This window comes from Budorcas taxicolor, chromosome 1, assembly GCF_023091745.1.
Source record: "Budorcas taxicolor isolate Tak-1 chromosome 1, Takin1.1, whole genome shotgun sequence".
Lineage (NCBI taxonomy): Eukaryota > Metazoa > Chordata > Mammalia > Artiodactyla > Bovidae > Budorcas > Budorcas taxicolor.
The window spans coordinates 86,656,114-86,684,111 of NC_068910.1; positions in this window are offsets into that span (position 1 = coordinate 86,656,114).

Genomic DNA, 27,998 nt, shown 5'->3' on the forward strand with positions numbered 1-27,998 from the left:
TATGTTATCTAGTCCAACCTGCTTATAGGAAGTGAATACAGAGACATTAAATAGCTTTTAAGTTGGTGTTTGGGCATTGACCAGGGCATTTGACTCATAGGCAAATGTTTACTCTGGCAAATACACTGTATCTCTGAAATGGAAACTGCATCATTTTAGGTAAAACTTGGGATAATATTTCATGACATGTCTCTTACATATCATTATCTATCTAACCAGCCCATCCTAAAGGAAATCAGTCTTGAATGGTCATTGGAAGGACTGATGTTGAAGCTGAAACTCCAATACTTTGGCCACCTGATGCAAAGAGCTGACTCATTTGAAAAGACCCTGATTCTGGGAAAGATTGAAGGCAGGAGGAGAAGGGGATGACAGAGGATGAGATGGTTGGATGGCATCACTGACTCAATGGATGTGAGTTAGAGTAAACTCTAGGAGTTGGTGATGGACAGGGAGGCATGGTGTGTTGCAGTTCATGGTGCCGCAGAGTCGGACACGACTGAGTGACTGAACTGAACTGATCTATCCAATAAGCGAGGAAGGTCCTTCAAAGTGGGAACTGTGTCTTATACAGTTTTGATTTCCCACAGTGATTACTTCATTTCAGTGGTGCTTTGGATACTGTTGATTTGCGGATTTTACCCAACCCCTCCTATGCCCATTAACACAGCTAAGATTGAAAAGAATATTAGTCTGTGAATGAATTTTTTCTTTTTTAAGTCCATGGAAAATATACTCCTACATACACTGGAAATTTAATCTATTTTTTGTCCCATCTGATATCAAACTTGTATTTTGTGATTGATCCTTCATTGAAAAAAAGATGTTCTCCACTACCCCTTAATATAGAGGGTTAAAAACATTTTAAGTTGACTTAGTTCTTTTGTTGCTTGAACATCAACATGGTACACACACTAGGATGTTTTTCCAAAGTATTTTGCATCTGTGACCAAAAGAGCACATAAATACGATGGTCTCAAATGAAAAACATTATTCCCCTGCTTCAGAGGACTATAGAAAAGAATAGAAACCTGTACTGTCTACTAATTCTTGTTCTTAAATGGCTTATGGACTTTCAAGTTAGCACGTTTCCACAGCAAATGGAACTGGGGAAGGGACGGCTTGACACCTTAGCTGTTACCACGCTCCTGTCAGCTGTCACTGCAGCATGAAGCGTCCCAGCAAAAGAAAGCCACTCTTTGCTGGAGTCCAGTAGCTGCCAGCCTGGGTGAGGAGGGCAGGAAAAGATTGTGTTACTCGGTGACAGCTGAATCTTTCCAAGAGAGTTAGCTACTTAATTCCTCTAATGAAAATGTACCTTTTACATAAAATTGGAAGAGGAATAAAAATGGAAATAGAATTGGTGCTTTTACCAAGACTCAGCAAGCTTCTGGGTTCTGAGGCTAGAGACCTTTTAAAAAGACACAACGCTCTATACATTCTTTGATCCAGTGGAAGCTTTAAAATATCTGTGCATGAGGTTTTAAATGCTCAGCCCTCCTTGTTAACGCCATGTTAAGCATTCCTAATCCAAACTAAAGAAAATTTAACTGCTATCCAATGGTGCTGCCCAAAAGTCATTTCCTATTTTATTTCCTCCTCCTTTTGTCACTTGGTATCTCACACTGATCTTCACAGGAATTCTTACAAAATAGGGAACCAGAGTCACCTCTAAACTAGTTGATATGCCATCATGAAATCTCTCATTGTCTTCTCTGCTTAAGGATTTGAGAGTCAAACTAGATATTTAAGGTCTTTCTTGCCCCAATGGCCTGTAAGATTCAAAGTTTGACAATTAGAATTATCAATACATATATAGTCACTCTGGCACTTAAAATCTGATCTGCCTCCTGCTCGTCATCTTTCTCCTTTCAACCTGAGAGATATGCCAGTCTCCTCAATATGGTATGGGTCTGATGAAGAATCAAGTTATTTTCAACACTTCCTGCTGGCATCTACAATTAGTGTAACCATCTTGATTCATGAATGCAAACACATACTGCCCAGCAGAAAGATTGAACTCTTTCGTTTAAGCACTGTTCCTTACCAGCAATTAAAATACAAAATCCTAACTAATCTTCCAGATAGTGTATCCTTATCTTTCTGACTCTGAGGGGCATATTCCCTGTTCCATTTCGGATCTTGCTCTTTCATATTGCTTTGTAGTCTAAACAGTTGTTCCCATACTCTGGCATCATTGGGAATTTGTTTAAAGTCATATATCTTTTCCAGATTACACCATTACCTGAGCTGGGAGTTAGGTTCCATCATTTTGCATCTTCACACTTCAATATATGAGAATTGAAAGGATTATAGGATTGAGTCACTAATGAGGCCTTTTCTTCTTTCTTAAAGATACTCCAGGGGGTTATAGGTTCCAATAGTGGGAATCTCTTATGAAAATTACCTGTAGTTCCCATCCTCTGAGGGAACAATTATAGGCTTAAGACACCCCATCATCCTTTTTGCCTTCCCCACAGATTTGAGGATATATTGTGCCATTTATTCTGTTAAAGTCAAGCTGGAGAATTCTATCAGGTTGTAGGCTGGGAGTATTGACCCAGGAGTGGGGATCCACTCTAATTAACTACCTTCTTAGAACAAGAATTGAAGATAATTACTTATCTCATTTTCAATTAAAAGCCTTAGTTCTCTCTAGTCCTATAATACCATAAGGCCTCGTATGGGGTCAGTCGAATCTAATTGTTAACTGCTCCCCTCCTCTGTTCATCTGCATTGATACTAAATGATGTGCTTATCAAAATGGGTAAAAGTTTAATCTCATGTTCCTTTATTATCGTGTATGGAAGTGTTGTGATTTACCTTCACTAAATAGTGGAACAGCAGGTTCTTAAGGCTTTTCTTCATTTTGGAAGACATTTTTGCAGTTTCCTCTTTTTTTATTTTAAATTACCTTTTCTTAATTGCATGGAAAGAGTTATGTATTCAAAGATATCACCTTTTTTAATTTTAATATCCTCAAGTTCTCTGGGTGTGGGAGAAATCTGTAGAACCTTTGAAGTCTGTTCTGGGAGTTCATGTTGGCTGTACTATACGGGGAAATCTGAGAAGATCCATTAAAACCAGTTATTAGAGAGAAATGAGATGATACTGTTTCTCAGTAATTGAGATCAAGAACCTCAAATCAAGGCAGGCATTGTCCCTGATTTCCCATAGCTCTCAGAACTTTCCCATAACTGTCATAATTGATATTAAAATATAAATTTTAATATCCTACAGTTCACACAAAACACTCAATAGTAGGAGTGACAAAGGAAGTGACAAAGCTGGAATTTGTCAGAATGAAAAAATAATAATAAAATATGCTGAAGAAACTTGTTCCAATCACAGTTGGTTGCCAGTCCGACATTAATTCATCTCCCCGGTTCAAACCACATCACCTTCTTCCTTTCTCGGTTACCTACTTTTCTCTGTAGTCATATACTTAAAGGAACTCACTCCAATTTCAGGCTTTAGGGGTAAGTGTTAATTGGTCTAAAATAAACATGTTAGTCTTAATGCTTTGCCAATGAAGCCATTGAAGCCAATGAAGCATGGCCATGTGACATGTGTCTGGCTAACGAGCCAGACAGCTGTGAGGAAAATTATTTTCCTTCTAAAAGTTGCCCATGAAAAAGTGGCCCCATTTTTTGCCTTCTGCTCATTGTTCCATCTGGATACACCATCCAGACCTGGTGCAACCATTTTGAACCCTGACAGGAGTCAGTTATCAGAGAATCCAAGGCACAGAGGAATCCAAAGCTGGGCCCTGACTATACTGTGCCTCGGGGCTTTTTTGCTACAAAAAGTAATGAATCTTATTGTTTAAGAAAATCAAGATTTTCTGTTATCTGAAGATATACTCATTCTGATTAAAAAAAAAAAATCTATATTTCTTTTCTTTTCTTTCCTGGAGAGTCTAAAAACTAGACTTTAAAAAGTGTATTGAGCCCTCCCTTGGGATCTTAGGTCTTGTAGAAAGCTATGAGGAAAAGTAACGAAGGAGGCAGAATTAGGTTATATTTGCATAAGTATAGCAAAACAGATAACCAAAATATTTAGTTTAAAATGTTCTCACAATTCCAAAATAGTGGCTTTAAAACACAGCAACAAAAATTCCACTTTTCCCCCTTGATGTTCATAACGTCTGGTCAAAGACCCTGAGAATGTGGAATGACCATGGGAACAGGGAGTGATGGAATCTTCCAGTCCCCACTGCCCACTGCCATATATGTGCGTATTGCATTCCAGCATGGAGAATCAGGAAGGCTAGCTATGCACACTACAAGGGTAAGCAGAGCTTAGATATTTCACTCTTCCCTTTTGTTATGGTGTCACTCATGGGAGACTGTCACTGAGCAAACTCCCTTCAGACCTCATGTGAAGAAAGGAGATCTGCACCACTTTACCTTAAAGCACAGAGCACGGAGGACTTGGTGCAATTCCACATCTAGTTTTGCAAATCTGCTGGCACGCGAAGTCTTAGTAATGGATTTGGATGTGTCCTAGAGTTTATTGTGCCAATATCAATTGAATTAAGACTTCAAACCTTTTCAGGGAACTTCCCATCCTTCATTTCAAATGAATGCACAGACTGCTTTCAGCTACTGAAGTGCTGTCCCTGAAATGAAAAATGAATACCTCTCAGCTAAGGTGGATTGCAAAAACCCACAACAACAGATTTTGATCAGGATCCAAACTTAAAAAAACTTTTTTTCGTGTAAACAATGATTTCCACTCTTTGAAGAATTTGACAGTGGGATGTAGTGAAAGAGCACTGAATTAGGCCAAGGGTCTTAAGGCAAACAGTTTTACCTCTATGAATTTCAGTTAATTTTTTTTTAAGTGCTATTTTTTAATGCTTTGGCCACACAGCGCAGCATGCAGGATCTTAGTTCCCCAACCAGGGATCAAATCCCCACCCTCTGCAGTGGCAGCACAGTCTTAAACACTGGACTTCCAGGGAAGTCGTTCAGTTTCTTAATTTTTAAAATGATAATAATTGGTTTTGTCAAATAGTTTCTAAAATGATGGCCATAAAATTCAATATGATAAACCCCAAAATACTATTAAATACAGAGTACCATTATTTTTATTCCATCTCTTATTTGTGAGGAGATTTAAGGACACGTCCAGATTGATTGCATTCCGAAGGGCCGAGATGTCAAGCCTTGGAGTGAAGATAACCAGGCCTCTGTAGGAACCCCCAGGCATATATTTCCCAAGCATCATTATATTCATGACCTTTATTTTTCTTTTTACAGCTAAAATGGTGTTAATTTTTTTTTTACCAAAAGTCTATTAGGTTCTTATTATATCCTGATCCACTTCTAGGATACAAAGACTTATAGAAAGCTTACAATCCAGTAGGGGAAAGAACTCAGTAAGAAAATATAAATATAAGGCTGTAAATGGAAAGTTATGACAGCTATGGGAAATCAGGGACAATGCCTGCTTCAATTTGAGGTTCTTGATCTCAAATGCTGAGAAACAGTATCATCTCATTTCTCTCTAATAACTGGTTTTCATGGATCTTCTCAGATTTCCCAGTATAGTACAGCCAACATGAATTCCCAGAACAGACTTCAAAGGTTCTACAGATTTCTCCCACCCCCCGAGAAGGTTTTTTAAAACAGATGCAGGAGGAAGCTCACCAAGTGATTAATTTTCATTTCAACTTTCATTATGTTGATGGCATTTTTGAGGGCAAGGGACACACCAGAGCCCTCTGAATGCCAAAAGGAGAGTGAGGTTGCTGGCTAAGGGTGTGCTATACAGGCCAAGAGGTCATGGATGAGCTCCATCTCTTTCCCCCTGATAATTCTGCAGATAGCATGTTTTATGGGAGTCTTTAGTTGGAAGAGAAGCTCAGACAAGGAGAAGGTGCCTTATTTGCAAAAATTCTAATCATAGGAATAGGTGAAAGAAAAGAAGTAATAGAATGAAGAATCCTGATTTATAGCTTGCTGAATAACCATTTATAGTTTAAAAACAATTACTCTCAATATGTCATTTAATGATTAGTAGACTTAGAATCAAAGCAGAAGTAATAGAGGATTTCTTTTTACCATCCATTCCTGGAGTCTCCATTAACATGTGGCTTTGGAGTTGAAAGTAAATCCACAGATACATATCCCATCTGAGCCACTGATAACATCATTAGGACAAACCTATGCTATGATCTTGGAGGTTTATCCACCTTCTGGACCTGAGATCAGGAAATGAATATTAGATTTTAAAAACTGAACTTGAGGAAAAATTAATCAACCATTTTGGAGATCTCATAAAGTTTAATCATAGAATATATAACAAATGAACTTTCATAGATTATATGACTAGTGATGCTAAACTAACCTGTGGACTCAGGCTCTTCCTTCCCACACTGGTATCTCTCCCTCTGGGTCTAATCTCTTATCCTTAGGGCCACAATAGGAGGAAAGGAACCATGTGTCTTGGAAATTTAGTGATAGCTCTCAGGTTACTACTGCTGCATAATCAGTTATCCCCAAATTCAGCAGCTTCAGATGATTGCTTTATTTGGCTCACAATTTTGTGAGACAGGAATTTGTCAGCTTTTAGTGGAGCAGTTCTTGCTGGGGGTTTCTCATGAAACTGCAGTCAGATGTTGGTGATGACTTAGTCACTTGAAGCCTCAACGGGATTTCCTGTCCTGTCCAAGATGGTGCACTCATATGGCTGGTAATGGGAGCAGACTGCTGTCTGGAGCTCTGTCTACCTGGAACTCTCCAGCACTGCAGTCTCAGGATCACTGTATTCTTACATAGCATCTCAAGGCTGTAAAAAGTGAATATTTTATCTAAAAAAATAAAACCCACATGGCCTTTTGTGACCTATCCCCCCAAATCACACATTACTTCTGCCGTAATCTATTGGCTACAGAGAAGCAGAAAGTTCACTCAGATTCAAGGGAGGGGACTTAGACCCAACCTCTAGAGGAGGGAGTAGCAAGACTTTAGAAGAATATATGGGAAAGAAAAGACTGATGTGGCCACCTTTGGAAAATACAAAGTGGTGAAACACTGTTCTGTGTGAATTTCAAGACAGCTATTTCTGCTGTTGAATGTTCTATGATATTCCCAATGTTGCTTTAGCTCATTTGAAAGATTTTTCTAGTTCTTCTGATCTTTCTTTTTCCTCCTTTTTTGGTTATGTCTAAAAGAATCACTTAGCGGAATCCAATTTGCTAGTTTCAGATGTGGGTTAGTCTCCATGTGGAGCTGTGTTATTCACTTGTAGCAGATACACAGGTTGCTAGAAATATTCGCTCCCTTCACTTCCCCACTCTCCAACAGGTGGCCTGCTTGTCTTCACCTGTGACTTGCCTCATTTACCTCAGATCAGGTCTGGGAAGGAATTCTGAAGGCTCCTTACACTGCAGATCTCCTGACTCACCAACATGATCCTTATTCCTTTGCTTCCGCTTGTCTGTCACTCAGCCTGTCTAGATGCAGAAATGCGGTACTACAGACTGACCCATGATTTAGTCTCTGGAGTCTTCACTCATATTTTTGAACCTAAACTTCCAGGGCTGTGCACCAGTGGGCCTCCTTGCACATCTAGGACCCACCAGCTTCTCCCTCCCTTAATAACATCCTTGAACTTGACCTCTGGTCTCCGTCCCTAACTTGTGAAGCTCTAGTCTTAGATGGATTATTTTAGAACTGGGAATAGGAAGCCTGTCTGTTCATAGTTCTTTCAGCAGATATTTGGAGAATGAATGTTATCTTAATCTGATTGCTTTGTGATAGCAAAGTATTTTGGATTCTCATGGTTCTTGAGACAGTATGACATGCCAGTTAAGAGCTTAGTATTACAAATTAGACAAGCTAAGAATTGAAGAATGGGCATCTTACTCCCTGGGTCTCAGTTTTATTGTCTTTAAAATGCATACAGCATTAGAATCTACAAATCAGAGTTGTTATAGAAAATAAATGAGACAATCAAGCTCTATCACTTGGTCTAGTAACTGTACTTAGTGAATATTCAAATATGTCTGCTGTCATGATCATCAGCATCAAGTACAATTTTACTTTTTAGTTTTGTATATCCAACACCTGTGACAATGCCTCTCATATAGTAAACCTTCAACATTAAATTAATAAATCCATGTCTGTTGAATCTCTACAGAGGATAAATTGAAAGAAAAGTCATAAGTTTTCCTAAGAACTGAAGTTATTCTGATGACACATCTAGGTATAAAAAATGTTATTAAATGTTATTTCCCCAAGACTGGTGTCATTGAGGTGACCAGGAATATGTGCTATGTGGTTGATGAGGTTGAAAGGAAGAAGGTAGATTCAACAACGGTGGATGTCCAGCCAGATTTCGGGAGTCCCTGAAATCCATATATGGCAGAGGACACCTGATCAACTATACAACATCACCAAAGTTCAATAATACTACAGAGCATGGCAAGAGGAAGTAACAAATGGGAATGAGCATCCAGGAAGTCTGTCCAGGACCTAAACACAATCAAGGACCAGATTCTGAAAAATCCCTGAAAAGTCAGATAAGGTCTCAGTTCAACAGATTCCATCTTAGTCTAAGTATTTAGATGTAAGATTAGATGGCATGGGCCCAGAACTGCAAGGGCGGCTTGGAATTTAGACTGAAGAATAAGGCTAACAGGTAAATGCTAGATCAGAACTGGGCTAGTAGAAAGTGAGATGATAAGGCCTCAGAATATTGGACTTGAGTTCAGTAAGTGTCCCCAGATCAAAATCAAGATTGATTTTAGATCCTGGGGCAGAACTGAGTCTGCAGAGAGAGCCATGTGACCCCAGATGAGAGGAAGGAAAAAGTTGTGTTTTTGGATGAGATTTTTCTTTCACTTCACATCTGCTGCAAATCTCTATAAGAGTATCATTTCAAACATTCTCTAAATGGGAGGATGAATGAAGGTAAAAGTTAGGAATCATTTGCATTTGCGTTGGTTTGTGGCTGTCCCTTCTGTGCATTCTCACAGTAACCTTCAGGTATTTCTCTCTCTGTATCCATCTCCTTTTCCCTCTCCTTCTCTTGCTTTTTCATATACAATTGATAATCCACATGCCATCCAATTCATTTACTCAAAATATATAATTCAATGATTTTTAGTAAATTCACAGTGTTGTGCAGCCATCACCACAATAAATTCTAAAATATTTCTGTCACTCCCAAAGAAAACCCATACCCAATTAGCAATCACTCCCCATTCCCAACCCCCACCCCCAAGCCTCTGACAATCACTAATCTACATTGTGTTTCTATAGATGTGTACATGTTGGACAATTAATATAGATCAAATCATACAATGAATGATCTTTTTTGACTAGCTTCTTTAACTTAGCATAATGTCTTCAAGTTTCATTTATGTTGTAACATGAATCAATATTTCTTTCTTTTTTATGGTTAAATCATATTCTATTATATAAATATGCTACATTATATTTACCCATTCAACAACTGATGGACATTTGGATTGTTTCTACTTTTGAATTTTTATGAATAATGCTACTATGAGTATTTGTATACAAGATTTTATGTGGATGTATGTTTTCAATTTTCTTTGGTATATATATATATATATATGGAGTATAATAGAAATCACTTTTTAAAATTCTTATTAAACAAACTAAGGTAATTTATAACTAAGATCATTTATAACTAAGGTCATTTAAACTAAGGTCGTAACACAAGAGAAGACTCTACACATGGACATCACCAGATGGTCAACACCAAAATCAGATTGATTATATTCTTTGCAGTCAAAGATGAAGAAACTCTATACAGTCAGCAAAAACAAGACCAGGAGCTGACTGTGGCTCAGATCATGAGCTCCTTATTGCCAAATTCAGACTGAAATTAAAGAAAGTAGGGAAAACCACGAGACCACTCAGGTATGACCTAAATCAAATCCCTTATGATTATACAGTGGAAGTGAGAAATAGATTTAAGGGCCTAGATTTGACAGACAGAGTGCCTGATGAACTATGGAATGAGGTGCATGACATTGTACAGGAGACAGGGATCAAGACGATCCCCATGGAAAAGAAATGCAAAAAAGCAAAATGTCTGTGTGGGGAGGCCTTAAAAACAGCTGTGAAAAGAGAAGCAAAAAAAAACAAAGGAGAAAAGGAAAGGTATAAGCATCTGAATGCAGAGTTCCAAAGAATAGCAAGGAGAGATAAGAAAGCATTCCTCAGTGATCAGTGCAAAGAAATAGAGGAAAACAACAGAATGGGAAAGACTAGAGATCTCTTCAAGAAAATTAGAGATACCAAGGAAACATTTCATGCAAAGATGGGCTCAATAAAGGATGGAAATGGTATTGACCTAACAGAAGCAGAAGATATTAAGAAGAGGTGGCAAGAATACACAGAAGAACTGTACAAAAAAGATCTTCACAACCCAGATAATCACGATGGTGTGATCACTCATCTAGAGCCAGACATCCTGGAATGTGAAGTCAAGTGGGCCTTAGGAAGCATCACTATGAGCAAAGCTAGTGGAGGTGATGGAATTCCAGTTGAGCTGTTTCAAATTCTGGAAGATGATGCTGTCAAAGTGCTGCACCCAATATGTCAGCAAATTTGGAAAACTCAGCAGTGGCCACAGGACTGGAAAAGGTCAGTTTTCATTCCAATCCCAAAGAAAGGCAATGCCAAAGAATGCTCAAACTATCACACAATTGCACTCATCTCACATGCTAGTAAAGTAATGCTCAAAATTCTCCAAGCCAGGCTTCAGCAATACATGAACCATGAACTTCCAGATGTTCATACTGGTTTCAGAAAAGGCAGAGGAACCAGAGATCAAATTGCCAACATCCGCTGGATCATGGAAAATGCGAGAGAGTTCCAGAAAAACATCTATTTCTGCTTTATTGACTATGCCAAAGCCTTTGACTGTGTGGATCACAATAAACTGTGGACAATTCTGAAAGAGATGGGCATACCAGACCACCTGACCTGCCTCTTGAGAAACCTATATGTAGGTCAGGAAACAACAGTTAGAACAGGACATGGAACAACAGGTTGGTTCCAAATAGGAAAAGGAGTACGTCAAGGCTGTATATTGTCACCCTGCTTATTTAACTTCTATGCAGAGTACATCATGAGAAATGCTGAGCTAGAAGTAACACAAGCTGGAATCAAGATTTCTGGGAGAAATATCAATAACCTCAGATATACAGCTGACACCACCCTTATGGCAGAAAGTGAAGAGGAACACAAAAGCCTCTTGATGAAAGTGAAAGAGGAGAGTGAAAAAGTTGGCTTAAAGCTCAACATTCAGAAAACGAAGATCATGGCATCCCGTCCCATCACTTCATGGGAAATAGATGGGGAAACAGTGGAAACAGTGTCAGACTTTATTTTTGTGGGCTCCAAAATCACTGCTGATGGTGACTGTAGCCATGAAATTAAAAGATGCTTACTCCTTGTAAGGAAAGTTATGACCAACCTAGGTAGCATATTAAAAAGCAGAGACATTACTTTGCCAACAAAGGTCCACCTAGTCAAGGCTATGGTTTTTCCAGTAGTCATGTATGGACGTGAGAGTTGGACTGTGAAGAAAGCTGAGTGCCAAAGAATTGATGCTTTTGAACTGTGGTGTTGGAGAAGACTCTTGAGAGTCCCTTGGACTGCAAGGAGATCGAACCAGTCCACTCTAAATGAGATCAGTCCAGGGTATTCTTCGGAAGGACTGATGCTAAAGCTGAAACTCCAATACTTTGGCCACCTCATGTGAAGAGTTAAGTCATTGGAAAAGACTCTGATGCTGGGAGGGATTGGGGGCAGGAGGAGAAGGGGATGGCAGAGGATGAGATGGCTGGATGGCATCACTGACTCGATGGACGTGAGTTTCAGTGAACTCCGGGAGTTGGTGGTAGACACGGAGGCCTGGCATGCTGCAATTCATGCGGTCGCAAAGAGTCAGACATGACTGAGCGACTGAACTGAACTGAACTGAAGGTCATTTATCAATAAAATTATTTTAATGAATATTTGAAAATTGCCTCTTCAACCCTAGGTATTCCCTTTTGGTCCTTGAGTACAAAAAGAAAATTGAGTACCTGCCATCATAGAAGTTACAGTTCTCCACAAAGCTCTAAGCCCTTGAGAGTAAGAACTGTGATTATTTTATTCCCTTTCCAATCTGCAATGTAGCACAATTTACGGGAAAAACTTGAATCAAAACAATAAAGTTTAAATAGAATCTGGTTCATCTCTTACCTACATAATTATAGAAACTCCAGTCCCTTTCAAATGCCTCTTATTTGTTAAGGAAGCTCCTATTTTATGTGTGTTCCTAAATGAAACTTTCCTGCCTGCCGTGAAGCATCTGGAATCCTTCCCTCCATCTTGGAATGTGAACTTGATGGAACCCAGGATCCCACTCTGCTCTCCTGATGCTGAAAACAGACATGGCTTCCTGCCCAGGTCTCTGAGGACCTCTCCTGATTGCCCTCTCATATGTTTGCACTTCCCTTACCTCTTTTCTTCTGATGGCCAACTTAGTCTCGGTTATCTCTTCTAACAGGAAAACATCCTCCACTCCACTTAGGTTACACACTATAACCACCATATTTTATTTCTGAGTATCCATGACCAGCCTGTATTCTCAATAGCTCATAGAGGTGTTTCTGGTCCTGGAATTTTATTGCTGTTTTCTTCTTTTCCCTTGCACACAGAATTGCTAAGTCACAGAGGTTCAGTTTGTATGGCAACCTGATCACCATTCACCAGACTACTTACAAGTTTTCTTTCTTGTCTGAGGATAGCCAATTATAAAATCCATTTTGTGTACCTTGAATGTCTGTCTTCTTACAATGAATTCCTCTGCTTGTTGGTCTTGAGCTGCTCATGAAGATAGCACCTGGAAGGTCCTTCTTGCAAAGTCTGTACACATCAGAAAAAGATCTGAATTATGAAGATGAACAACAAAAAGTCTTAGACTTTGTTCCTGCTGCAGCTGCACTTACTGTAAAATGTGATTTGACAACATTTTGCTCAGTGTCTCTTCTGAGCACCTTCATGTGAGTCTGTTTCAATTACGGCTTGTATTTATGATTTTGGAAATAGATTTAAGAGTAGGTCAATAGTTCAGGTAATTTCAGTATGACCTGGCAGCACTCTCAATTCAGTGATTTAATTTGTATCTTGTGCAAGTCAGTAAAATGCTCTGAAATTCAAGCTCTTCTTTTGTAAGAAGGGGATTATTTACCATCTAGAGTGATAATAATAATAGCTAATGTTTATTGTGTGCTTCTGGGAAGAAGGCAGAATTTAACATCCTTTGTATTGGGTTGGCCAAAAAGTTCATTCTGATTTTCCTATACAATGTTACCAAAAACCCTGAATGAAATTTTTCAGCTCAATGACTCATATCTATCTAATATTAGATATCTAATATCTATCAGTTCAATGACTCTTCACACCAAACTCATGAAATAGTTGCTATTATTGTAGGATAAAATCATACTAAATAATATTGTTGTTGTTTAGTCACTAAGTTATGTCCAACTCTTCTGCAACCCCATGGACGGGAGCTTGTCAGGCTTTTCTGTCCGTGGGATTTTCCAGGCAAGAATACTGGAATGGGTTGCCATTTCCTCCTCCAGGGCATCTTCCCAACTCAAGGACTGAATCCATGTCTCCTACATTGCAGTCAGATTCTTTTTTGCTGAGCCACCAGGAAAGCGTCTAGATAATAGAGTTGGATTGTAAAAGAATCATGCTTATTACTTTCAAAATAAGGCACAGACAGAATTCAGTCTTCATGAAGTTTTCTATGTGATTTTGTAAATCATCAATTATATAGGCAAGACATGCTTTCACTAGAAGAAAAAGTATATATCTGTTTAGCAAACTGGCCCCTTTCATGAATAATCTCCTGCATGTATGATTCAGGCCTCACGGATTATTTTAACTTCTATTCAGATCTGCTCTTTTCACTTTTACTCCACGTTTGAATTCCAGGTCAGGAGACAGATGTCAGAGCAAAGAGCTCTGAGAGTAGCTGAGAACACCACAGTCTGTTAAGCCAGACTGAACTCCTATTTATTTTGAAAAGGGCAAAACCAGTAACTCACTAAATCTGGCCCAGAACCACCCATCTTGTCTCACTTTCCCACCCAAAACTGGACCAATGTGCCTGCTGCGAAGGAAGGTAAAAGAGTACATAGAAATAGTGGAAGCCTTTTCCAGGGGATGTCTTCCTTTCCGTGCCATGACACTTCTGCAACAAGCCCTAACCTCTTCTTTTCATACAGCTACATGCATCATTTTCTTATTGATAGTAAAAAGAGAACCACTTGGTTAGTCATCAACTTGTTCTTATCTGCTTGATTGCATGCTTTGCTAGCTGTTCTAAGATATTTGGCCAGGAATTCAGTTTTGATTAACAAATTCTGTTCTATGGTTGAAGGAAAGATTAACTAATTTGGTAAGAATTATCAGCACAACATGTTTGAGGTTTTTTAGAGGGAGAAGGGGTCAGAAGAATTGTTGATAATCATAAATTTTTTCATTAAAATTCTAGTTCATTAAGTAATCAGCATGGGGGTGTCTGATTGGCTGATTAGATGCAGAGGCAAATCATGTGTTGCTTTTTTAGGGAAATTTCCATCAAAGTGGTTCCACCTAGAGAATTTAAATTAATGTATTATTTTAAGTCCATGTGTATTCATTTCAAATTGAGTTATCTTGTAGAAAAAAGGAGTTGCTTTTTCACCCAGAACACTCATAGCTTCCAAGGTGGCGATAGGATTGGAAAACCTCTCTCTGGGCCTCTCTGGCTCTCTCTCTCTTTCTTCCTTTCTCTCTCCATCTCCCTTCCCCTGCTCCCCTTTCTCTCATTTTTCTCTCATCTGCCAACTAAAACCCTGCATCATAAAGTTTCAATTTTACCTCCACAAGTCAATTTAGGAAAAACCTAGTTTGGGAGAAAATCATGGAATTATGGATCTGAGAGGAAGTCGGCATACTGTTAGTATTACTTAAAATCTTGTCTCTTATTTTTCCTGTGACTGTATCTTTTGCATTCAGTTATAGTGATTCAATCCATACATAGTTCAGTGAAGGAGCCACACTTTAGCTCAGGCTTCAAAATTAAGAAGAGTTAACCAGTGTGGTTCAGGCACTCTTTGGAAGGGCCTTGGTAACAACCTTGAGCATTCATGATGCTAATTTAGAAAGGTGGGCTGAGAAACAAAATGCATCCCTTTATCCCTGGCTAAGATTTCTTCAAAAGGGTTGCTGAATGACTAAATAAAATTGATAACCAATAAGGACCTACTGTATAGCATAGGGAACTCTGTAATGACCTATACGGGAAAAGAATCTAAAAACAAGTGGATGTATGTATAAATGATTCACTTTGTGTACAGCGGGAACTAACACAATGTTGTAAAGCAACTATACTCAAGGGAAAAAAAAAAAAAGCTACTAAGTCAGACCACACCTGGCTGTTGAGAAGGTTCAGAACCCCCAAGGATGCTCACTCTTTCTTATTTGCAGATGCCCGAACTAGGATCTCTTCAGAGGCACACAAGAGCTTCCCACCAAGATTTTGCTTGGAGTGTTGAAAAAAGATGACCATTTGCTAATATCCTGAAGCTCTTGGCATCACCCCCAAGGGCCTGAGCCAACACTGCCAGGAAACCACTTGGTACCTCTGCTCTGCTTGGAGCCTGGAGGGTTGTTAATCCTCCCAGACCTCATACCCCTGTTTATTTTCGCTGCCTGCCCGATTTTCAGGTCCCTTTGACCATCTCCCCTCTCCCCTACTCTCAGTCCCAAACGTGGCTTCTGACCGTCCATTTCTCCCTGTCTTCCTTGATCATGGCCTCTGCATTCCCCAGTCTGTGACCTGAACCTGCACACTGTAAGCCTCTTTGCAAAATGTTTCTGACCCCGTCTTGCCTCAACTGAAATGCAACAGTCCCCAAGGCCAGCATTTCTTTCTTTCTTTTTTTTAAGGTTTACTTTTATTTATGTATTTGGCTGCGCCGGGTCTTAGTTGTGCCACTTGCGATCTTCAGTCTTTGCTGTGGCACGCACGATTGTTAGTTGCAGCACGTGGGATCTAGTTCCCTGACCAGGGATTGAACCCACGCCTCCTGCATTGAGAGTGCAGAGACTTAGCCACTGGACCACTAGGGAAGTCCCCCAGTACTTCTCAAGCAGGCCTTTTCAGTGAAGAGAAGATGTGCTCTACCTCCTCCTTCCCTCACTGAAGCTTTTGCACTCAACCATTATTCCTCTACATGTCAAAATTGCCCTTTGGGGTCGATACAAACTAGCTACTCACTCTGTTAGTGCCTTTTATTCCCCTCCAGTTTGGGCACCTGGACTGCATGTTTCCTTTTAACTTGTCAACTTCTTAACTTCTGCTATTATGCTGAGAAAGTTAAACAGCCATTTAGGTGATCTTTCCAATATATTTTCTTCACATTGTCCTTCATTTTTAATTCCCAATCTTCCATTTTCTGTCTGCTTGAACCGCCTCTCACACATGGCCATGTCATGGTTCTTGAAATCATTTTGAAATATTTCATTTCTGAAATCTTGAATGGTGGCATCCTATTCATGGACCCAAAAACCTCTTACCATTCCAGCTCCCTTCATACACTACTCCCACCGTGCCAAGTTTGACTTGATACAGGCTTGTGCCACCTTGACGATTCCATCCTCTGCCAACTAGCCAGCATCTTCCTGGCAAGTCAGACTTGTTAGTCCCTAGAGCTTCTGAAATGGTGCCTCTTCCCAGTAGAACGCCAACCCTAGCTCAAATCAATTATCCATCTCTAGAGTCCCAAGAACCAGTTTGCTGAGTACTGCTAGAGAAAAGCACAGAATCACGTGAATGGTGCCACCTTGGGCTTGTGAGCTCTTTCTTCATCGGGACCTCACACTGCTGGACAGTCATTCACTGGAATCTTACTAATGCCATGTGCCACAAAACCTAGTTCGTGCCTTCTCAGTATCCCCCCAAGGCCTGATGTTTGTGCCTTTCACATCACCATACTTTCCCTCCAAAATGAAAATGAAATGATTGAAGTGTCCCCATCATTTTCAGGAAATGATTTTCATATCATGTGGTTGCTGTGAATTGATCTCCCAGGTTTTTATATACTGGCTAACTAAACTCTTCCTGCAAGAGCGGACTTGCGTCATCCCTTCCCTTACCAAAATATATTCATGCAAGAAGCACACAGAGAGAAAAAAGTACTTTCTACACAATATTTGAGCAGTTATGAAAGTTTTGTCATGCTCCTGATACCATAATTCTGAACTTATCCATTTTCCTGAATATATTTGTTTAATGTTCTGTGTGTGTGCAGTCCCTCAGTCATGTTCAGCTCTTCGCAACCCTTTGGACTGTAGCCCATGAGGCTCCTCTGTCCATGGGATTTTTCAGGCAAGAATATGGAAGTGGGTTGTTATTTCCTCCCCTAGGGGATATTCTCTAGCCATGGGTTGAAGTCGCGTCTCCTGTTTCTCCTTCATTGGCAGGTGGATCTTTTACCTGCTGAGCCATTAGGGAAGCCCATATGTGTTTAATATATGTATATATATAAATATATACATTTACATAACATATATAAATATATGTATATTTACATATACATATATTAATATATAGTTTCATATATATGTAAATATATATTTAAATATGCATATATAAATACACATATTTACATATACATATATATTTATATATACATATATAAATATATATATTTATATGTATATATGAATATACAATGCTCTAAACAGATATTTACTTATTAAGCATCTATTATATGTCATTTCCACTAGAAGGTAAACTCTATAAGATCTGGAACCTGTGTTTCTTTTATTGCTTTTTTAATTCCCAGTTCTAAGGGCTAGTAACTGTACACAGATCCTAAAGTTATATGAATTTTCAGGATTTTTCATGAAATACTGTAGGAGTCAGTCACAAACCATTTTTTGACAACCTCAGCTATCTCAAGGGGAATAAAAGAATCAAGTAATCATAATTATAGGTCACTTTCCCTTTGTTTGTGGTCTATATCACCAAGTCAAGAAGTCAGATCTATTGGATAAATAGATCTAATTTTGGCAACCACTTCAGATGTTTCTATTGCCTTAGTATCATACAGTTGAGTGCTCAGAACTGCTTGATGTTGATCCAACCCTGTTCATATAGGCGACAGATCTTCTTCTAGAAGGCATTGTTCTCTCTGCCTAAAGACTTTGGATCTTTCCTCTTATCACATCCTTTGGCTCCCAGTGAGTCTGAGATTAGCAAAGTTGTCCAAGACCTTGTAGTTAATAATCACTAGCAAAATACTCTTAGAAGTCAAACTTCACTTTCAGCCTTACTGTCTAAAGCAGTGTATGCCAAATGTTGTGAATCTCAAAAGATCCCAGTGTGCATCACGTAGCCTTTCTGAATGCTGTGATGCTAGTTTTTACTTATGATTCAAATGTAAATGAACTATTTGCTAGCTAGGTGTATACTCATGGTATTGTTCTCATACCATACCAAGGACTCAATTTCTCCAGTTTCCCCACAAAGTTCTCCATGATGGCATATTTCAGAGCATTACTAGTTCATTTGCATTAATTAATCAGATGTGCAGAAATGTAACAGTGCTGCTTATCCATAGCTGACACCAGCTTACCTCTGAATCTCTCTTTAATCACTAGTGAAAAAAATTTTTTTTCATGTTACCTTTAAGGTGGTTTATCCAGTCACATCCTGTTTAAAATATTCCTTTTGAGGTAAAAAATCATTTATATTCAGGATTTAAACTTATTCAATTCATAGCTTAATCTCCTTAGGATTTTTGTTCAAACCTCTCAAAAGATTTCTTTGTCCTTTCTTCACCCTACAGGGTACCAGAGGGGGTCATCTAATATACTGTCATTTATAGGAGGGGGTGGGAAATGTAGGGAGGGGTGTGATATAACTAACTATTCTTTTTTTTTTTTTTTTTGCCGCACCTTGCAGCAGGCATGTGGGATCTTAATCCCCCAACTGAGGTTCAAACCTTGGCACCATGCATTAGAAGCATGGAGTCTTAACCACTGGACTGCCGGGGAAGTCCAACCATCCCTTCTCGACCTTCACCCTTACAAACTCGTCTCTGCCTTGCCTCCAGTCACAAGTTAAAAGGATTGTGTTCATGATCTCAACAGTTGCAGTCCACTGAATTTCTAAAATTGTAGCACCCCCCTCACTAACTTCTGGAATAACTGGGCTCAGGCCAAGTATGTTAATGAAGACCCCCACACCATAATACTAAATATTATTGAACAAATATATTGTTAAATAAAATATATTCTATATTTTTCCCTTGACAAATACACTTTTATAATGACTTTGCTGCTGCTGCGGCTAAGTCACTTCAATCGTGTCCGACTCTGTACAACCCAGTAGACAGCAGCCCACCAGGCTCCACCATCCCTGGGATTCTCCAAAGTAAGAACAATGAAAAGGGATGCCATTTCCCTCTCCAATGCACGAAAGTGAAAAGTGAAAGTGAAGTCGCTCAGTCGTGTCCGACTCTTCACGATCCCTTGGACTGCAGCCTACCAGGCTCCTCTGTCCGTGGGGTTTTTCAGGCAAGAGTACTGGAGTGGGGTGCCATAGCTTTCTCCAATAATGACTTTAGGTCATTTGAATTTTAAAACGTTCGAGTACTTTTAGTTCTAGGCTGAAATGTGTTCACATGAGGCCAGTAAGACCCACTTTATAGCCCACTTTCTATTCTTCTTTCCCCATGGCATTTAACACACCTGTGTGGACATCCCAACCCATGTACTTAATACCTTGTCTATACCCCATAGCAACACCTGCACGCATAAGTAAATAATCACTTCTTGACCTCCAATCAGCCCTACAGGTACACACACTGGTGATATAACTTGCCCTCTGGAGACTAGATCCAGGAAGAAGCATGCAAAACCTGGTGAAGGCTGAGGAGAGCCTTAACAGAATTTCCAGGATCCTGAGAGTCCAGAGTATGACATAGAGTGGTAGACGTGGGATGAGCTCTGGGTGGGCAAGTCCCCTTTGGTCCCCTAGTCTTGTAGGATAGAACCTGGTTTGAAAGCCCAATATGTCCTCCTTTAAATTGGGAGGCCCAGAGCAGGGGTCTAAGGCCAGTACTATCTCTATGCTTCAAGAACCATGACATGTAAGGGGGTGAAGACTATTTCATGGCCCCCTGTCTGCCTCGCACACCATTTCTATATTCCTGGGGATGCTCAGTGAGGTTGATGAGAGGCACTCAGTCATCAGTGGGAAATGGGACATATCTTCCTGAGTGCTAAGATTCCTAAGCTGTCTAATGACTTCTATCTCTTCCATGGGTTCCAGACCTCTGGCATAAGCCAGAGATTCTGCACCCAATGACATGTCAATTCATTTCTTTTCTCCTCCCTCCCTCCACCCAACCCAGAAATGGTGTCATTACCTCTCACATAGCAGGAAGCTACTCTGTGTGAGGTTATATCCTATGTCCTTCTCTATGTATATTGATGATACTGTTTTTATGTATGTATTTGGATTTTATTTCTATACCAAGGTAAAGGGTTATTCAGCTCTAAATACTTATAACTATTAACCACAGCTTCATGCAAGCCTTTCATTTTCCTTTCCCCAGAGCTAATTTCAATCTTCTAGCTTATTCTTTCTGTATTTGCCTATGCAGTTCTGAATAGAATATTATATTATTTTTCTACTTTTCAGTTTTAGACATCAATCTGGAATGATTTGCCAGTTTCTCTCCCATCTTCCCCCTGCCCCCAAATACACATTTGTGTTTATAGAATAGATTCTTGCTGGCAAAATTTCCTTCTATCATGCCCTTCCCCCATTTTCTGCTTTCTTCAAAACTAGCAACAGTTTTTATAAGAAAGAGCCTGGTAAAATCATGAAATGACAGTCCTCTTGCCTGAGTCAAGCAAGTCTCCAAGTTCCAAAGATTGAAGTGATTGAAGATGTTGTCCTACAACGAAAAGAAAATCATAGAAAGAGGAGTCCCCCAGAAGAGAAAGGATGCCACCTCTAAATTCAAAGGGAATCTATTTTTACAGCAACATTGGAGTCTCTGAATGGAAGTGCTATTGAGGACTGGGTATGTTAGGAAGTCAAATGTTTGAAGCCTTGAATTCATTTTCCTAAAGTATTTGGAAGCGACAGCAAGGAAAAGAAGCAAAAATGGTAACTGATATAAAATCATGAAACTAATTGCGTGGGAGCTAAGCAAGCTTGAAAATCTGGGGAGTAATCATAGTGTCAAATTCTCAAAGGTCAAGATCCAAAAATCCTGTGATTTAATGATTGCATCACCACTAATAGGTAACAAATGTGGTTTTGGTGGATTTAGAAACAAGCCTTCAAGGAGTGGACGCTGTTGTTGTTGTAAGTGGTAGAGTTAAAATAAAGGGTGTAAGTTATTATTTGGAGAAATCTATTGGGAGAAAGGGAGCAGACAGAGGGAAGACAGGAGAGAAACTGAGAGATCTTAAGAGAAAAGCTTGAGATGATGCAAGGCAAATGGTGGCGTAGGCAGTGATATTTACAGACAGAGGGAAATGTGGCCATAGAAAGTGAGATACTGAAGATGCAAAGGAAGTAGATAATCAGAGGCTCAAGGTCATGGACACAGATGAAATGGTTAGTTTTGAAAAGGAGGACTATCTCATCCACCGAAACCAAGGGCGATAATAAAAAGAAGCTGAGGGAATATATTGAGATATAATTCAGTATAGCTGAGAGTGTTGGGGAGAAAGTGAAAGTGAAAGTTGTGACTCAGCTGGTAAAGAATCCGCCTGCAATGCGGGAGACCTGGGTTCAATCCCTGGGTTGGGAAGATCCCCTGGAGAAGGAAAAGGCTACCACTCCAGTATTCTGGCCTGGAAAATTCCATGAACATATAGTCCATGGGGTCACTAAGAGCTGGACACAACTGAGCAACTTTCACTTTCAAGAAAGATTAAAAGAGAAAGCTCACATCATATGTCTTGGATCTTCTCATCAATGTTCACAGTTTAAAATCAGAAAGGTTGTTACTGGCTGAAAATGAGGAGGCCAAGAAGGGTGAAACTTGGAGGGTTTAGAGAAATTTATAAAGTTATAGAAAATTCATGGCATGTAATTTTTCAAAGGAAATCAATAAGAGGTTTAAATTTCCATGAGAAGAAAAGTTTTGTGGGATATATACTCCATCTTTTATTCTTCAGGGTTCCCTGGTGGCTCAGCTGATAAAGAATTCACCTGCAATGTGGGAGACCTGGGTTCAATCCCTGGGTTGGGAAGATTCCCTGGAGAAGGGAAAGGCTACCCTCTCCAGTATTCTGGCCTGGAAAATTCCATGGACTGTACAGTCCAGGGTGTTTCAAAGTTTTGTGGGATATAAACTCGTCTTTTATTTTTCAAGGATGTTTCAAACTAACCCCATGATACCACATTCAAATTGTTACAGACAGTAAATTCGAAGCCTCAGCAGTCAATGGAGACTTGATCCTCTGAACAGAGACCCAAAAAGATAGATTTGAATTCCTTACACTTTTTCTAGCTATTTTTTTCTACATGGCTTCATGTTTTCCCACTGAATCATTCATTGTATGTAATTTTTGAAGTTCAAGGGAATCTGTTACGGTTTACATGGATAGTTTCATGTAACTAGGACAGATCAGTTTCAGAGTTGAGGGGAGGCGAGAAGAAGGTCTGTAGCTGGGTGGAAGTAGGTGTCCATTGTTAGTGGTAGAGATAGGATTGAGCATGAGAGAAGAGGAGGGAAAGGAAACAAGATGTAGACGATCCATAACTTGTGGTCTGAGGACTGTGATTCTCAACTGAGAATGATTTTGCCTCCCAAGAGGTACTTGGCACTGGTGATCACAACTGGGGATGATGCAACTAGCGGGTAGAGGGCAGAGATGCTGCTAAACACCTTGCAATCCACAAGACAACTCTCTACCACAAAGAATTATCTGGCCCCAAACATGAATAGTGCCAAGGTTGAGAAATCCTACTGTAGGGACTCAGGAGAAAAGCAAAATTTGGGCAATCTTTTTTTTTTTTTAATTAATTTTTATTGGAGTATAGTTGCTTTACAATGTTGTGTTAGTTTTTGCTGTACAGCAAAGTGAATCAGCTACACTTTTACATATATCCCCTCTTTTTTCAGATTTCCTTCCCATTTAGGTCACCACAGAGTACTGAGTAGAGTTCCCTGTGCTCTACAGTAGGGACTTATTAGTTATCTATTTTATACATAATAGTGTATGTATATCAATCCCAATCTCCCAATTCATCCTACCCCCCGCCCCCCGACCTTGGTATCCATACACTTGTTCTCTACATCTGTGTCTCAATTCTGCAGACACTATTTTTTATCTGATGCCAAACAACTGACAGTGAAGGGTGAGGACATTGGTTTTAACAATAATATAACACAAAACATTTTCATTATTTTTCCAAGAGATATGATTAAGTAAGATGTTAGTATTTACTGACCTAATCCAAGGAAACTGTGTGTTCTGAGGTATGGCAAAAGCCAAATTTTGCCCTGTCTCCTAACTGTGATGCTTCTGGTTGTGCACCACACAGCTAATAGTTGGATGGTAGATTGGAATTCTATGGAATTTAATTTCTATATTGACAGTAGATATCAGATAATGATATAGTGGTATATCATGCCTACTGGTTATATCCTGCCCTTGTATTATAATCTAGGTGCTACCTTAAAAAAATGTTCTAAATTTTGTATTGGAGTATGGCCTATTAACAATGTTGTGATAGTTTCATGCGGATGGCAAAGGGTCTCGTCAATACATATACATGTACCTATTCTCCCTCAAGCTCCCCTCCCATCCAGGCTGCCACATAACCTTGAGCAGAGTTCCCTGTGCTATACCATAGGTCCTTGTTAGTTATCCGTTTTAAATATAGCAGTGTGTACCCGTCCATCCCAGATTCCATAACTATCCCTTCCTATCATCTTTATCTCCAACAACCGTAAGTTCATTCTCTAAGTCTGTGCTACTTTTAAGAGGGTAGGTCTAAATTCTGATGAAGCTTTCTCCCTGTCTTTTGCATATTGTTCTCCTATGTTCTATGACTATATCACATTTGCCATAGGCCAATAAAGGAAGAAAGAAAAAGGAAAAGCAGCTCCAAATGTATTACAAGTCAAAACAGTAAGAAAAGAATTATGTTTGTTGTGGACCAAAGATTCTGAGCTCAAGGGAAAAGAGCTACGAAAATAAAAAGGCAAAAGAAGAATGGGAGGGAAAAAGAGGAGACTTCCCATATGGCATGGGAGAAGAGGAGGGGAATTAAGGAGAAGAAAGAAGGGCCTGGGAGCTTAATAACCTTTTTCCAACAACAGATTTTTAGAAGTTAGCGGTGCTTCAAGAAAATGAAGTGGTGTGCCTGATGCCTTTTGAAACAGGAGTCTGTTCTCAGCTTTTCATCTTCTGTTCCGCCGTTATATGTAAATTGGGTTTCATGGTGTATTAGAACTGTGAAGATGATTTAATATGCCAAAATGTGCTATGGATCATTTGTGCATCAGCTCTGCAGTTTAACCAGCAGTCACTGAACTGAAACTCAAAACTTCCCTTGCCAAATCACAGAAAATTTTAGGATTAACTTGAAAGCAGCACCCCCATCTGAAGAGAGACATGGCTTTTCCCTGCCTGTTCCAGGTACATATCACAAACATGCAGTGTGTTTGTTTTTATTGCAAAAATGTGAATGAGACTAGAATATAAGAATTTTCTTCATGCAATATTGTCGGTGTAGTCCCGAGGTCTCTATACTATGTCATTTTTGCCCAGTCTTCAGAAACAGAAATTGAGATGAAATACAGCACCTAAGAACATTAACCTTTTCAGGAGCAAGCTGCCAGAAAGTAATTATTCCTGGAGAGCAGGCCCATCAGAATAAGAAAAGTGCCTCTGATTTCTCTGTGTTACCAGCCACACCTATTTATTGAGCACTCACACTGAGGAATAAGCAACTTGTCATTATCATCACCATCATTATCATCATCACACCATCATCATCATTGTGATTATTTTAAAGTTAATTCTTCCTTTTTAGAAATAATTGGTTTTAGTTACAAAGAAATAGCCACACTTTACCCACTCTTTTTTTGCAGATGTTTTCACAAAGAGAAGGTGCAGCCCCCTCCTGTGGCACTGGCTCAAGTTCTCTCTCAAAGACTGGGTCTGTTATAGGAGGGGGAGTTCAAGACAGGGAGTGGTAGGCAATTTCCTTTTTTTTTTTTTTTTAACATTAATTATCTATAGTCAAAGATGATCTGAAAAATCCTGTGCAAATGACTGCAAAAAAAAAAAAAAAGATTTTGGATTGAACATAGTTTTGACAACTAAGCTTATTTAATAAACATGTGAAGTTTGTGCATGCTCACTCATAGGTTATTGTCCCAGTAATTCTAGGATCTCTTATTATACCTTATGGTCTGCCTCTTGACGCTGAACCCTCACTTTGAGTTATCATTCTTACATGAACAAGGGGACCACAGTGATGGGATGGACTTGGGTAATGCATGGACTGGGACCACAAAGAACAGTTTCTCCTACACCTTCATCCACTGTACTTACTGGCTACACAGTTAGAGGAGTAGCCAGTGGCTAATACTAGATGCAGACCATGTGAACACATGACCACAGCTGGGAGGAAGAAGATGAGTTGGATAATTGTACTCATCCAGAAGATGGCTAGATAACTGTAGGATCAGTTCAGACTTTCTCAGGCACAGAAACTCAAGTTCCAAAATTGTACCCATCCTTATGGACTTTGGTTGGGATGGGCTTTGGATGGGATTTTAAAGTTACCAAGATGATGGAGTAGAAGTACAAGCGCTCATCTTCTCCTGCGAGAACTCCAAAATTACAACTCACTGCTGAACAACCATCAACAGGAGACTGTTGGGTCTCACCAAAAAAAGACATACCACGTCCAAGGACAAAGGGGAAGCCCCAGCAAGTTGTTAGGAGGGGCAAAATCACGTTTACAATCAAACCCCATACCCACCAGAGATGCCTGAAGGGCTCAAGCAAAACGTTGTATGCACCAGGAGACCCCACAGAGACAGCCAGACATACCTTTGAGTGTTTGAGTGTGTCCTGCGGAGGGATGGGTCAGCAGTGGCCTGCTGCAGGGGCAGGGGCTCTGGGTGCAGCAGACCTTGGTGTGGCATAAGCCCTCTTGGAGGAGGTCATCATTAACTCCACCACAGAGCTGCCAGAACTTACACAGGACTGGGAAAACAGACTCTTGGAGGGCACAAACAAAACCTTGTGCACATCAGGACCCAGGAGAAAGGAGCAGTGGCCCCACAAGAGACTGATTGACCCAGCCATGCCTGTGAGTGTTCAGGAGTCTCTGGCGGAGTTGCAGGTCAGCAGTGGCCTGCTGCAGGGGCAGGGCACAGAGAGCAGCAGTGCATGCCTGGGAACTTTTGAAGGAGGTTGCCATTGTCTTCATTACCTCCACCATAGTTTGGTCTCAAGTTAAGCAACAGGGAGGGAACACAGCCCACATCCATCAACAGAAAATTGGATTAAAGATTTACTGAGCATGGCCCCACCCATCAGAACAAGACCCTGTTTCAGCCCTCAGTCAGTCTCTCCTATCAGGAAGCTTCCATAAGCTTCTTATCCTTCTGCATCAGAGGGCAGACAGAATGAAAACCACAATCACAGAAAACTAACCAAACTGATCACATGGACCACAGCCTTGTCTAACTGAAAGAAACTATGAGCCATGCCGTGTAGGGCCATCCAGGATGGACAGGTCATGGTGGAAAGTTCTGACAAAACATGGTCCACTGGAGAAGGGAATGGCAAACCACTTCAGTATTCTTGCCTTGAGAACCCCATGAACAGTATGAAATGGCAAAAAGGTAGGACACTGAAGGATGGACTCTCCAGGTCAGTAGGTACCCAATATGCTACTGGAGAAGAGTGGAGAAATAAATCTAGAAAGAATGAAGAGATGGAGCCAAAGCAAAAACAACACCCAGGTGGGGATGTGACCGGTAATGGAAGTAAAGTCTGATGCTGTAAAGAACAATATTGCATAGGAACCTGGAATGTTAGGTTCATGAATCAAGGTAAATTGAAAGTGGTCGAATAGGAGATGGCAAGAGTGAACGTCGACATTTTGGGAATCAGTGAACCAAAATGGAATGCAATGGGCAAGTTTAACTCAGATAATGATTATACCTACTACTGTGGGCAAAAATCCCTTAGAAGAGATGGAGTAGGCCTCACAGTCAACAAAAGAGTGCGAAATGCACTTCTTGGATGCAACTTCAAAAATAACAGAATGATCTCTGTTCATTTCCAAGGCAAACCATTCTATATCAGAGTAAACCAAGTCTATGCTCCAACCAGTAATGCTGAAGAAACTGAAGTTGAAATGGTTCTATGAAGACCTACAAGACCTTCTAAACTGACCCCCAAAAAAATGTGTCCATCTCATTATAGGGGACTGGAATGTAAAAGTAGAAAGTCAAGAGATACCTGGGGTAATAGGCAAATTTGGCTTTGTACAGAATGAAGCAGGGCAAAGGCTAACAGAGTTTTGCCAAGAGAATGCACTGGTCATAATAAATACCCTCTTCCAACAACACAAGAGACAACTCTACACATAGACATCACCAGATGGTCAACACTGAAATCAGATTGATTATATTCTTTGCAGCCAAAGAGGGAGAAACTCTATACAGTCAACAAAAACAAGACTGGGAGCGGACTGTGGCTCAGATCATGAACTCCTTATTGCCAAATTCAGACTTAAACTGAATAAAGTAGGTAAAACCACTGGACCATTCAGGTATGACCCAAATCAAAACCTTTAACAATTATAAAATGGAAGTGAGAAATAGATTTAAGGGATTAGTTCTGATAGACAGAATGCCTGAAGAATTATGGATGGAGGTTCGTGACATTGTACAC